Source organism: Scyliorhinus torazame, chromosome 17 (assembly GCF_047496885.1).
Source record: "Scyliorhinus torazame isolate Kashiwa2021f chromosome 17, sScyTor2.1, whole genome shotgun sequence".
NCBI classification, from domain to species: domain Eukaryota; kingdom Metazoa; phylum Chordata; class Chondrichthyes; order Carcharhiniformes; family Scyliorhinidae; genus Scyliorhinus; species Scyliorhinus torazame.
In genome coordinates, this window is record NC_092723.1 from 6,224,181 (window position 1) to 6,236,189 (window position 12,009).

Genomic DNA, 12,009 nt, shown 5'->3' on the forward strand with positions numbered 1-12,009 from the left:
GAGCAACAGGGAGACGACACCCCCCGTCACGTGCGGGAGCGACCACCCAGCGATGAGGGGGGCAGCCACAGGCCCCCCGTCACATCCGAGCCAGGACACCACTACCCAGGACACCACTATCCAGGACACCCCTACCCGGGACACCACTACCCAGGACACCCCTACCCGGGACACCCCTACCCGGGACAGCACTACCCGGGACAGCACTACCCGGGACACCCCTACCCGGGAAGACGAAATACCGGACAGTGGACTCAGAGTGAATGGGTGGAGACGAACCCCCACCCCAAAGTGCCATGGACTCAGAGTGGGACGAAGAGCACGACACAACGCCACTGCTGTCACCAACACCCTCCACCATCGCATAAACACTCACCACGGTTGGGCACTTTAGTGATGAGGCGTCTGGTACACTCACTGGTGCGCACAACACAGCCGTCCCGGTACAGCAGGTGGAGGTAGGAGCAGCAGAGGGACCGGGCGGGTCGGAGGGCAGCCCAGGCCAAGCGAACATCTGCCGCCCAGATGGATCCCGGGTTCCTGCAGTTACCACACCCCACACATAGATCCGATGCAACCACTGACACGGAGACGAGCGAATAGGGTGACGGGTGGCTTGCGGCGGCTGCGGGTCGCAGGTGGAGGAGTCCACCCGCGTCCAGGAGCTGGGAGTGGTCCCGGTCATGCGTGCCACCCAGGCTGACACCGCACGGGTGGCGTCCGCGGTGGAGGCAATGGGTGCGACGGTGTCAGACATGGGGAACGGTTTGCGAGGCCTGGGGCCTTCCGTGCAGGCGGCGTCTGTGGCCCAGGGAATGGCTGCCCTCTCACAGGAGGCCATGAGCCAGTGCCAGCGCCAGATGGCAGAGGCGCTCAACGCCATAGCCCAGTCTCAGCACGCCATAGCCCAGTCTCAGCAGGCCATGGCCCAGTCTCAGCAGGCCATGGCCCAGTCTCAGCAGGCCCATAGCCCAGTCTCTGCAGGCCATGGCCCAGTCTCTGCAGGCCATGGCCCAGTCTCAGCAGGCCATGGCCCAGTCTCAGCAGGCCATGGCCCAGTCTCAGCAGGCCATGGCCCAGTCTCAGCAGGCCATCGCTGAGGGCATCGGCGCCAGTGGCCATGTGCGAGCTGGCGTCGCACTGTCGCAGACAGGGTTCGACAACCCCCTGGGCTCCATGGCTGCAAACCTGCAGACCCCTGTCGATACCAGCACGGGCCTCCAGGACTGGCAGTGCCAGATGTCGGGGGGCGCGTCGGATGGCCAGTCCGTTCGCATCCCCCACCCATGTAGAGGCCTGGGGGCCATCGGGCACCCCCGAGGGAGGAGGAGGTGGTGTGGTCCGTCCCGGCTCCCTCTGTAGGGGAGGTCCCAGTACACCCGCGACACCTCGGACTCCCCCCCTTCCGTCCCAGGTGCATCGGGTGGGCAACGGGCAGGACAGGCTGGCAGCTCGCCATCCCAGTCCGCCCGGGCCGCAGCCTGGCCCATCTAGGCCAGGACGCCCCAGGAAACGGCCGCCAAAGGGATCCAGTGTCAGAGGGCAGGAATCACAGGAGTCCACCTCCAGTTCTGCTGTACCGTCTGGGGAACCACGTAGACGTAGTCAAAGGGCCCGTAAGGCCAAAACAATTAGACACTGGGTAAGTTGGCACGGGTGCAGGGCACAGATGAGCTTTAGGCGCTAGGGCACGTGCATGAACTCCTTTGGTTATTAAAGTCAATGTTACACCTACCGAAGCTGCCTTTGTGCTCTGTCCAAAGTGTGCGGGGGTGTCATGTACGTTGAGCGCAAGTGTGTGTGTGAGGGGTGGTCTTACCTCAGCCCCAGGTGAGTCTGCCCCCTTCCCCCTGGGCCGCCATCAACATCCCCCGGGCAGAGGACGGGACCGTGCGCTGCAGTGTCACAGCCGCATGCAGGGATGGGTCCGGGTGGGATGGTGGTACTGTGGCCATGGGTCAGACATAGTCCAACGATGTAGAGCCAGGAGCTCATCGCAGGGCGGGTTGTCATCATTCTCCATGGCCTGCGATAGACACGCGTCCACCCGCAACTGGGTGAGCCCGGGCCCGTTGTGCCGCCGGTGGATCGGCAATTGGGGGTGGGGGGGTGGTGTGCATGCGGGTGGGGCGTGTGGGGTTGGGGAGGGGGGTGAGGGTGCTGGGTGGGTGGATGGGTGGGGGGTGTGGGTGGTCGGCTGTTGTCATGGTGTGCGGTCTGTGGCCATACTACCCGATTCCCACGCCCATCTAGTCAGTGAAGCGGGCGTCTATCAGTCTGTCCCGTGCCCGCTGGGCCAGCCGGTAACGGTGGACAGCCACCCGTCTGTGTCTACCCCGTCTGCCCTGACCATTGCCCCCCATCCCCCTCATCTGGGGAGGACTGGGCCTCTTCCTGCTGCTCCTCCACTCCGCCCTCCTCTGCCTGCGGCACATCGCCCCTCTGCTGGGCTATGTTGTGCAGGACGCAGCACACCACAATGATGCGGCCGACCCCTATCTGACCGATACTGGAGGGCGCCCCCAGAGAGGTCCAGGCACCTGAAACGCATCTTCAGCACGCCAAAGCACCTCTCGATCACTCCCCTTGTCGCTACATGGGCATCATTGTAGCGGTTCTCCGCCTCATTGCGTGGCCTCCGTATAGGCGTCATCAGCCACGATCGCAATGGGTAGCCCCTGTCGCCCAGCAACCAGCCCCTCAGCCGGGGATGGCGTCCCTCGTACATGCCGGGGATGGATGACCGCGACAACACGAATGAGTCGTGTACACTGCCTGGGTGACGGGCGCAGACGTGCAGGATCATCATGCGGTGGTCGCAGACCACCTGTACGTTCATTGAATAGGTCCCCTTCCTATTAGTGAACACGGCCCTGTTCTCTGCAGGTGGCCGCACGGCGACGTGCATCCCATCGATCGCGCCCTGGACCATGGGGAAACCCGGCAACGGCAGAGAAGCCCACGGCCCCGGGCATCTTGGCTGGCCCGGTCCACGGGGAAGCGGATGTAGCGGTGCGCCATGGCATAAAGGGCATCTGTCACTGCCCGGATGCACCGGTGCACCGATGTCTGCGATATGCCGGACAGGTCCCCACTCGGTGCCTGGAATGACCCCGTTGCATAAAAGTTCAGGGCCACCGTAACCTTGACGGACACGGGGAGAGGGTGTCCCCCGCCAGTGCCACGCGGTGACAGGTGTGCCAGCAGGTGGCAGATGTGTGCCACGGTTTCCCGGCTCATCCGGAGTCTCCTCCTGCATTCCCGGTCCGTGAGGTCCTGGTATGACTGCCGGGCCCGGTACACACGGGGCGCCCTCGGGTGCCTCCGTTGCCGTGGGGCCGCGACGTCCTCCTCCCCCTCCTCGTCCTGTCGGTCAGGTGTCCCTCCAGCCTGGGCGGCTGCCGCCTGCCCCTCTGCGGCAGCCTGCGCCGCCTCTCTGGCACGCTCCTCCTCCTCCTCCTCCTCCTCATCCAGGGCAACATAGACATGAGCGGCTGCCACCACGGCGGCCAACATCGCTGGATGGTCTGAAAACATGACGGCCTGGTGGGGGGGAGGGGAACGACGACATGTCATCATTGCCCATATCCCCTCCTCCCCCCAGCCAGGTGGCATGGACCGCATGGGTCCAACTGTTGGAGGCTGGCACCTGGCCAGGTGGACCAACTCATTTGCCCTCCCATCACCCACCCCAGCACGGACCCCCCCCCAACCCCCAACCTCCACCCCGGCACGGACCCCCCCCCCCCCAACCTCCACCCCGGCACGGACCCCCCCCCAACCCCCAACCTCCACCCCAACCCCCAACCTCCACCCCGGCACGGACCCCCTCCCCAACCTCCACCCCGGCACGGACCCCCTCCCCGACCCCCAACCGCCACCCCGGCACGGACCCCCCCCCCAACCTCCACCCCGGCACGGACCCCCTCCCCAACCCCCAACCTCCACCCCGGCACGGACCCCCCCCCAACCTCCACCCCGGCACGGACCCCCTCCCCAACCTCCACCCCGGCACGGACCCCCTCCCCAACCTCCACCCCAGCACGGACCCCCCCCCCCCAACCCCCAACCTCCATCCCGGCACGGACCCCCTCCCCAACCTCCACCCCGGCACGGACCCCCTCCCCAACCTCCACCCCAGCACGGACCCCCCCCCAACCCCCAACCTCCACCCCGGCACGGACCCCCTCCCCAACCTCCACCCCGGCACGGACCCCCTCCCCAACCCCCAACCTCCACCCCGGCATGGACCCCCCCCCCCCCAACCTCCACCCCAGCACGGACCCCCTCCCCAACCCCCAACCTCCACCCCGGCACGGACCCCCCCCCCCCAACCTCCACCCCGGCACGGACCCCCTCCCGGCACTCCCCCGGAGCCCAACCTACTCTAACCACCCCCCCCTCCCCCCCCCCCCCCCCGGCCGCACACACACACACAAGCCGAGACACACCTCTCCTCACGCAATCAGTCTGCGGCCACGCCATTTCCTGCCCAGAGCCAACCCCCCAGGCCGTCACTCACCTCCTCGCTGGTCGGCGTGAGCCTGGAGCACCGGGTCACGCCGATGAAAAGGAGGTTTGATTCACGTCGACGTGAACGGTCATCACGTCGACGGGACTTCGGCCCATCCGGAAGGGAGAATATCGGCAGGCCGAAAATCGGCTGCCTTGCGCAGACCCGTGACATTCTCCGCGGCAGCGGCGCCATTAACGCCCCACCGACTTTTCTCCCTTCGGAGACTTCGGCGGGGGCGGGGGCGGGATTCACGGCGGCCAACGGCCATTCTCCGACCCGGCGGGGGGTCGGAGAATGACGCCCATGGTTTGTACATTCCACCCAATCTCCGTTCGATTGTGAATTTTGCATCCGGCATCGCTCATTCGAGCTATTTTGCATGTCATTGCTGGGTGGGATGTGCCATTCACCAGTCACTCCCCCCCCCCCCAATCCCCCCAACCCAGCCCCCCCACCCCCCCAGCCAAGAGTCCCGCTGGTATGAATTGATGCAAGTGTTGAGGAGCGTGGACCTGGCAGATTGCATTTTGAATGGTGGCAAGGTGGTCAATACCCTCCCAACAATTGCCGCCAGGGTGCCGAGGGGAGTCTTGCCTGGGAGGTGGGGGTCAGGAGGGCTTGTGCTGAGCTGGTGGGGCTCAGATCGGGGGGTTTCCGTGGGATGGGGGTCCTTTGGTTGCTCTCCACATCTGAAGCCTTTAAAACCCATTAAACAGTTAAGCAGTGTGCAAAAGTTAAAGTTTTCCCATAATAAAGTGAAAATGTGATCATCTGTACCCCAAAACCATTGAGACTGTCACTCATCATCTCATAAGTACACATTCTTAATAATAAAGTGACAGTGTTCTTATCTACATCCCTAAACCATTTAAGCAGGAGATCAGTGTGTAAAAAATAGAAGTTTCTCATAATAAAGTGAAAGTGATTCCATCTGTACCACAAAACCTTTAAAAAAGTTTGTTACAATGCCAAGTTGAAACGTTTGTGAGATGAAGGTATAAGTAATCCCTTTAAAGTGATAGAAACCTTTTAAGTGGTTTTCACAGTCAATTTCATCCCTTTTGAAGTATTGATATCAGTGTGTATGGCGAGGAGGCTTAATGCTTTGAACGGGATTGTTTACATTGAATTTTACACTCAAGTGCCTGTTAAAAGCATCATGACTGACAGCTTTCTGGAACATCAAAGCGATGAATCAGATTGTTTATTTTTATAGTTCTGCATGCATCCATTAAGTCATGTGAGCAGCTGTTTCTCTAACCGCAATGCCATTTATGAGCCCGTCGCCTTGTTCTTGAGTGTTTCATACAAAGTGAAGGGGCAGCCCCCAAGCTGTTCTTTCTTCGAGAACAGGCTCATTAAAGAAATGCGGTAACTTACCCCTTTTCAAAGCTGTCCCATGTGAAACAAAAAGGCAAATTGGGTTGCCCCAGTGCTCAATAAATAGTAAGTTGTTGTGATCAGAAGGAAGAGTGTTGAAAAAGTCTTTGCAGTTACAGCTTCAAATTAAAGAGCTAACATGACTTATTTTGAATGATTCACTAATCATCTATCTGTGCCCGAGTTACTGCTACGCATTTGGTCTGCTGTTAAATTTACACTGGATTATCATTGAAAGGGACTGAGCAAAGTCTGTTCAATCTGCTCCTACTTCAGAACAAAAACCACAGACAGCTGCCGCAGTTATTAAACCAGGCACCGACTGTCATGGGAATGTCCCTTTAAGAACTGTTTGTCTTCTCAAATGGCTAGAGTGATGTCATTGTGTGGGTGGAGCTGGGCTGTGGCTCTGGTTTTTACTTTCGTTTTGAGCTGGAAGCTGGGCTGTGGCCCTGAGTTTTACTTTCTGTTCAGACAGTTGGAAGCTGCATTCAGACTACAAGGATCTCGGAGTCTCTCTCTCTCTGCACGTTAAAAAGGTGTCTCCAGGTCACTTGGTAACTTCAAACTAATAACTGTGTTCTGGAAGGAATTCAAACCTACTGTTTTGTGGTAAAAGGGATTGCCTGATTTATGGATGTTGTTACTTGAGAAAAACAGTAAAGGGAAATTATTAAGGGTTAAATATAGAGTACTGTAGCTGTGTGGGGTATTTAGGTTTGTAGTTGATAAAAATGCTGACTATGTGTATTTATAGAAATGTTAATTGAATTCGTAGAATAAACTTTGTTTTTGATTTAAAGCGTCTAAGGTCTCTGTTGAATAACCTCTGAAAGGCAGGCCCTTATGCTCCTCATAACCAAAATCTATAAACAGTTGTAGGTCAGGTGAACTCCATGATATATTTTGGTGGTCTCTATGGGGGCAGCATGGTAGCATTGTGGATAGCACATTTGCAAGTCCAGGGTCCCAGGTTCGATTCCGGCTTGGGTCACTGTCTGTGCGGAGTCTGCACATCCTCCCCGTGTGTGCGTGGGTTTCCTCCGGGTGCTCCGGTTTCCTCCCACAGTCCAAAGATGTGCAGGTTAGGTGCATTGGCCATGATAAATTGCCCTTAGTGTCCAAAATTGCCCTTAGCGTTGGGTGGGGTTATTGGGTTATGGGGATGGGTGGAGGTGTTGACCTTGGGTAGGGTGCTCTTTCCAAGAGCCGGTGCAGACTCGATGGGCCGAATGGCCTCCTTCTGCACTGTAAATTCTATGAACTCCTGGCCCATAACACCGACTGAAATGGTTGGGCCATCGTTGGGTTATGCAGCCAATCTGATTGGAATGAGTTGGCACCCTGCTCTGTCGCTGTGGGGGCAATTTGGCATCTATCATATGAGTCAGCAGACCAGACAGCCCTTATTTGTGACTGGCCAATTTCCAGGATTGTATTTGTGGACTGATTCAGATTGAGAGAAGCCTGTAAACCCTTCCTTTACTACTTCCTTTCTTGCCCCAGGCCTATCGCACACGGCACAGTTTCTTGCATTCGTTTTGCCAATAAAAATGCTCCAAAGATTCACGATTCCCTGAAGGCATTTTGTGAGGTAAAAGGTTTCAATATTTTCTCCCCCACAGTTCAGCTGCCGCAAGAGGAGACCACGGGTTAAACAGTCACAAGCTGGTGGTTTTCCCTCACACTGGAGACTATTATTACTTAACAAGACTGTAAAAGAAACCTAAAATGAGAAATATACTAGTTTATTCATTTTTGGCATATTGATGGAAACCCACAGAAAGGCTTGTGCATAATGCCCCTTTTCAGTGTCACGGAAGCAAAAACATTAACCTAAAACAGGTTTGTGTTACTTTGAGAATGCTGTACTTTGAAGGCAAAAAAAAAGTTTCCATATTCCACTATCCTGAATCTTGTTGACATTAAAAACAAGAAATGGAGAAAAAACCTTTTGATAAGTCATAAGAAAGTCAGTCAAAACCACGGACAGAAGCCCCAGCTCCTTATCAAAGAGGAACCCTTGATTCCCACTGAATAGAGACTTTGGGGCAATACTGAGGGGGTACTGTACAGTCAGAGGGGCTGGTATTCAGATGAGCAGCAGAGTTCTTCGGCAGCAGGATCCTCCGCTCCGCCAGCAGCGCGCCCATCCCCGCGGGTTTCCCGATGGTGTGACGTGGCCACAATGGGAAACCCCTAGGCCCACTGCAGGAACAGAGAATCCCGCTACCGGCGTGGGCACGCCGCGCCGTTAAACGGGGCTGGCGGGGCGGAGAATCCTGCCCAAGGTGTTAACCCTGAGCATTGTCTGCCTGTCCAGGAGAATGTATTTGAAGAGAGGCGGGGAGGACCCCCTGATGTCTTGGCTATTCCCTTAACCGACAGCTCCTGAAACTGATATGTTCAATCTTCATTTCTTTCTTTATGGAACAGGGGCTGCTTTGTCGGTCTTTGGAAAATAGCAATTTACTGCTGCCTGCTTGGTCTGTCATTAATATTGGACTGGATTGTCACTGAAATAATTGATTCGGCCGGGAATTAATCTAGGGCACCCTGAGAAATTGAGATTGTTTGCACTCATTTTTCAGACTTTCCAAGTGCTCTTAAAACTCCAAAATGGTGTCTGCATTGGGAATTAGATTGGGTAGCATGTTGGCCATGGCGTTAGCGTGTACACAGGTCAACAGATGTTGCAATTTGACACCAGTGAAGCCATTTTGGAGCTCAATGCTCCAATCAATATCCTCTTTCAACTTCAAAAACAAGTTTAGTAGCTGGAATTTCACCAGCCGCCTATCACCCCCAGCATTAATTGAAGGAATTATCAACTACTTCAGGTTAATCGCTTGTTTCTTTCTTATGGCTACTGCTATTATTCTACAAACATTCACCAGAGATGTTTCAAATTGCACGATAAAAGCTGCTCCATGCCAAGGGTGCTGCGTGATGCGTTCCTCTCAGACCACAGCAGGACTTGGGGAATGAATGGAGGGTAAGCAGAACAGGGCCTACTGCTGAAAGAGGGAGGAAAGGGAGTAGATCTCTCAGCCGGAGCCAATACCACCCGCGATGCTCTTGAAGCAATTCTGTGAGCTAAACCTCAGGGAGGAACAATGGGCGAAATTCTCCGTTTGGGAGACAGCGGGGACGACTCAATTGCCATTCTACACCCGAAAATCAGCTCACCGTGATAGGAAGATCTTGGCCCGTGAATGGCCGGAAACACCTGACTTAGGGGTAAAATTCCCCTACGCCCCCCCACCGGCAGGTTCAATGGTGGGTAAACAGCAGGAGGTCCTAAAATCGGATTGGTGCCGCTGTGAAGTTCCCAGCGTGGATCTTGTGCTGGTGCCCACAATGGTGGATTGGGAAAGCCACTGGAGGCCGTTGTGAAGCTGATCTGCATCCTGCCAATGGGGTGACATTGAAGGCCCAGTAGGTCTTTTCCCGACACCCAGTTCTCCATGACGCCAGTAGGAAATCATGCCTGGGACAATGTAGGTGCAGATGTTGGGACACACCCAAAAAATGCCTGGGGCTGCCTCCAGAATTCGGAATGGACCCTGGAACATCACAGCAATGGGTGGGGGTGGGGGGGGGGGGGGCATCATCAGTTGATCTCATGCACAACATGGACCATTTGTAATGGCACATGGGGGAGGCCCCCCACAATCCATCGGCAACCCCCAGGTGATTGGAGACAGGGCAGGGTGGTACCCTGGCACTCCCCCTTGCACCTGGGTACTTTGGCATTCCCAACCTGGCACCTTGGCATGGCTAGGTGTCCCGGGCGGTACTTCCAGACTGGCATCGCCAAGGTGCCCAGACGCCAGGTTGCCCTTGCCAGGGATAGCCCAGGGGGGCCTTGTCCATAAGAGGCAGGCTGAGCGCAGGCCCAACGCCCCCGAAGAGTGACGTTGGGTGAAGTGGGTGGGCCCAGAGGCTGCAGTGGATATGCTGAGGGGGATCGAAAGTTTGGGGTTGCCTTTAAAAATGGCGCGTCCATCCTTGGGTAACCTTAAAGTGACTCAAAGTGCGCCCGCGACGGGGAGCTCAACGCTGAGACCAAAACAACGCTCGGGGTCTTTCTTGACGCTGCAGGTGCAGGAAACACTCCGCTAAACGCAGCGTTTAACTCGAATCCGCCGCGCCCCGTGACTTACTTTCGAAAAGAACAAAAGCCAATATCCTGATAGTGACACTTTATCTCTTGCACATGCAGCATATTCCTGATACAATGCATCACATCCTTGGCTATATCTGCTACCAATTTTCAAGTTGCCCTGATGCTGCAGGATAAGAGATTTCGGTTTGAGAATCATTCTTTACTCTGAAATCCGAACCTATTTGCAGAGGGAAAATAAACAGCTCGTTTCAAATTAAAATTAGATTGTCAAAATGGTTAAGTTATGTCTTTTTGATTGTCTGAAGCGATTGTACATAACATTTAACATTAATTCCAAGCAGTGGCCCTGGAACGGATTTTAAATGTTGTTATTTTAAAGCTCAGGAAAGAGAGAAAATGGCCCATTTATAAATTGCTGGAAAGTTCGCCAAATTTTAGTCAGACTTCAGACAAGTGTGATAATATCCTTCAGATTCCTCGAAGAATGTAGCTTTAGATCCTACAGGCATTACTCTTCTAATCCTGGACCGGAAAAAATAAATCATGTTTTGCACTTATTGATTCTTGAGATATTAAACGTGACTGGTTGCAGTATTTTGCAATATCCAAGCAACGGTCTCTGTTTCAAGCGGTATCTTGCGATATTTGAATGTGAATTTTGCTTCATTCCAGGTTCAGTTTTTGTAATAAATTTTATTTTGAATCTCTCCTTCCTCCAGAAAAGAGTATCTCTGGGACCAGCCTGCAACATTGCTCCCATTGTTCCCAGAACGTTGACTGTTGACCCACGAGACAAATCAGCCAAAACTGGAAGAACTTCGAAGTTGCTTCATTTAAACCATCAGGTAGCTGCTCTGGAATCGCCCCATCACTCTTCTAATTTAAATGCTTATGGCCTGGATAATTCAACTTATGTAGACCGACACAGAATCTACAGCACGGAAGCACACCATTTGGCCCAACTGATCTATTCTAGCACTTACTCTCCACACCAGCCTCCTCCAGTCCTACTTCATCGCGACTTTATTGACTTAACCTTTTCCTCAAACTTAAAAGCACAGCCCCATTAGAGCAGCACATACAATATAAGTACCTGAGGAGTTCAGAGACTGTTGTTTTGTTGCTCCATTCAAACCTTCCTCAGTTTCCCGGCCCGGTGGATTAATATGAAGACAAACAGCAAAGATGGCATGGACTAGAATGGGCACATACAACCAGCATGAACTCACATTACTACCAGTCATATTTTTTAAAGATCTGAGTTAGTTTAAAACAACCTGATTCTTTAGCCATGTTGCAAAACAGGAATCAATAACTTAATTATGGCGAACCCGATTTAATAGGTTTTGTCTCAAAAGTGCACCCACACATTCTTCCATACCCCAGGTTAACTGAATATTGCGGTAAGTAAAAATACCTTAAAGAAAAACACCCAATAAGTGCAGAAATTCTGTATTTTCTGGTACCAACCTGAACTTCCCGTTAAAGCTCCTGTTAGCTTTGCTCCAACTCAGGTGTCTCGTTTCAAGGAGCCGTTTAAAATTCTACAAGTTTATGAATGACTTCACGCCAGTGACAGTAAACAGTCCGATTACTGGACTGCTCCCAGTTATAATATACAAGTGTCCTTTTATAACCTTGTGGTAACTTGGTACCACAGACATTTGTGAGCTGTCTGTGAAAGAGATGATTATTTTTTGCCCTTTACATTTCTTGATTAACTCTGTCTCTCTCATTATAAACGTGGGCTTCAATTAATAGCACGAGGGCGAAGGTTTCAAGCTGTTTCATACGAATGGACTGAGAAGAACAACAAAGCTTCGTAACGAAACCTTCATCAATTTGTTGTGTCTTTTGAAAAAAATGTAAACAAAGTGACAATCCCGAATAATACGCATTAAGGAGGAGAATGCCTTTGCTCAGTGACAACGTCCCATTGTAATAGTTTCACGCTCAGTTTTATTTCTCATTCCGAGTTCAAAGT

The 12,009-nt window shown here is 53.8% G+C and overlaps 1 protein-coding gene across 2 annotated transcripts in view; it reads right to left on the reverse strand.

The window, feature by feature from the left end:
- fmoda (fibromodulin a) overlaps positions 1-11,662 on the reverse strand; it is a 29,205-nt gene extending 17,543 nt beyond the window's left edge. Inside the window, exon 1 of one of the 2 annotated variants that reach the window (XM_072479956.1) lies at positions 11,496-11,662. The gene's annotated coding sequence lies outside the window, so the exon portion shown is untranslated. Of the gene's footprint in view, positions 1-11,118; positions 11,232-11,495 lie in introns of those variants that run through there. The other variant, XM_072479957.1, reaches the window with a different exon arrangement.
- Positions 11,663-12,009: the final 347 nt, after the last annotated feature.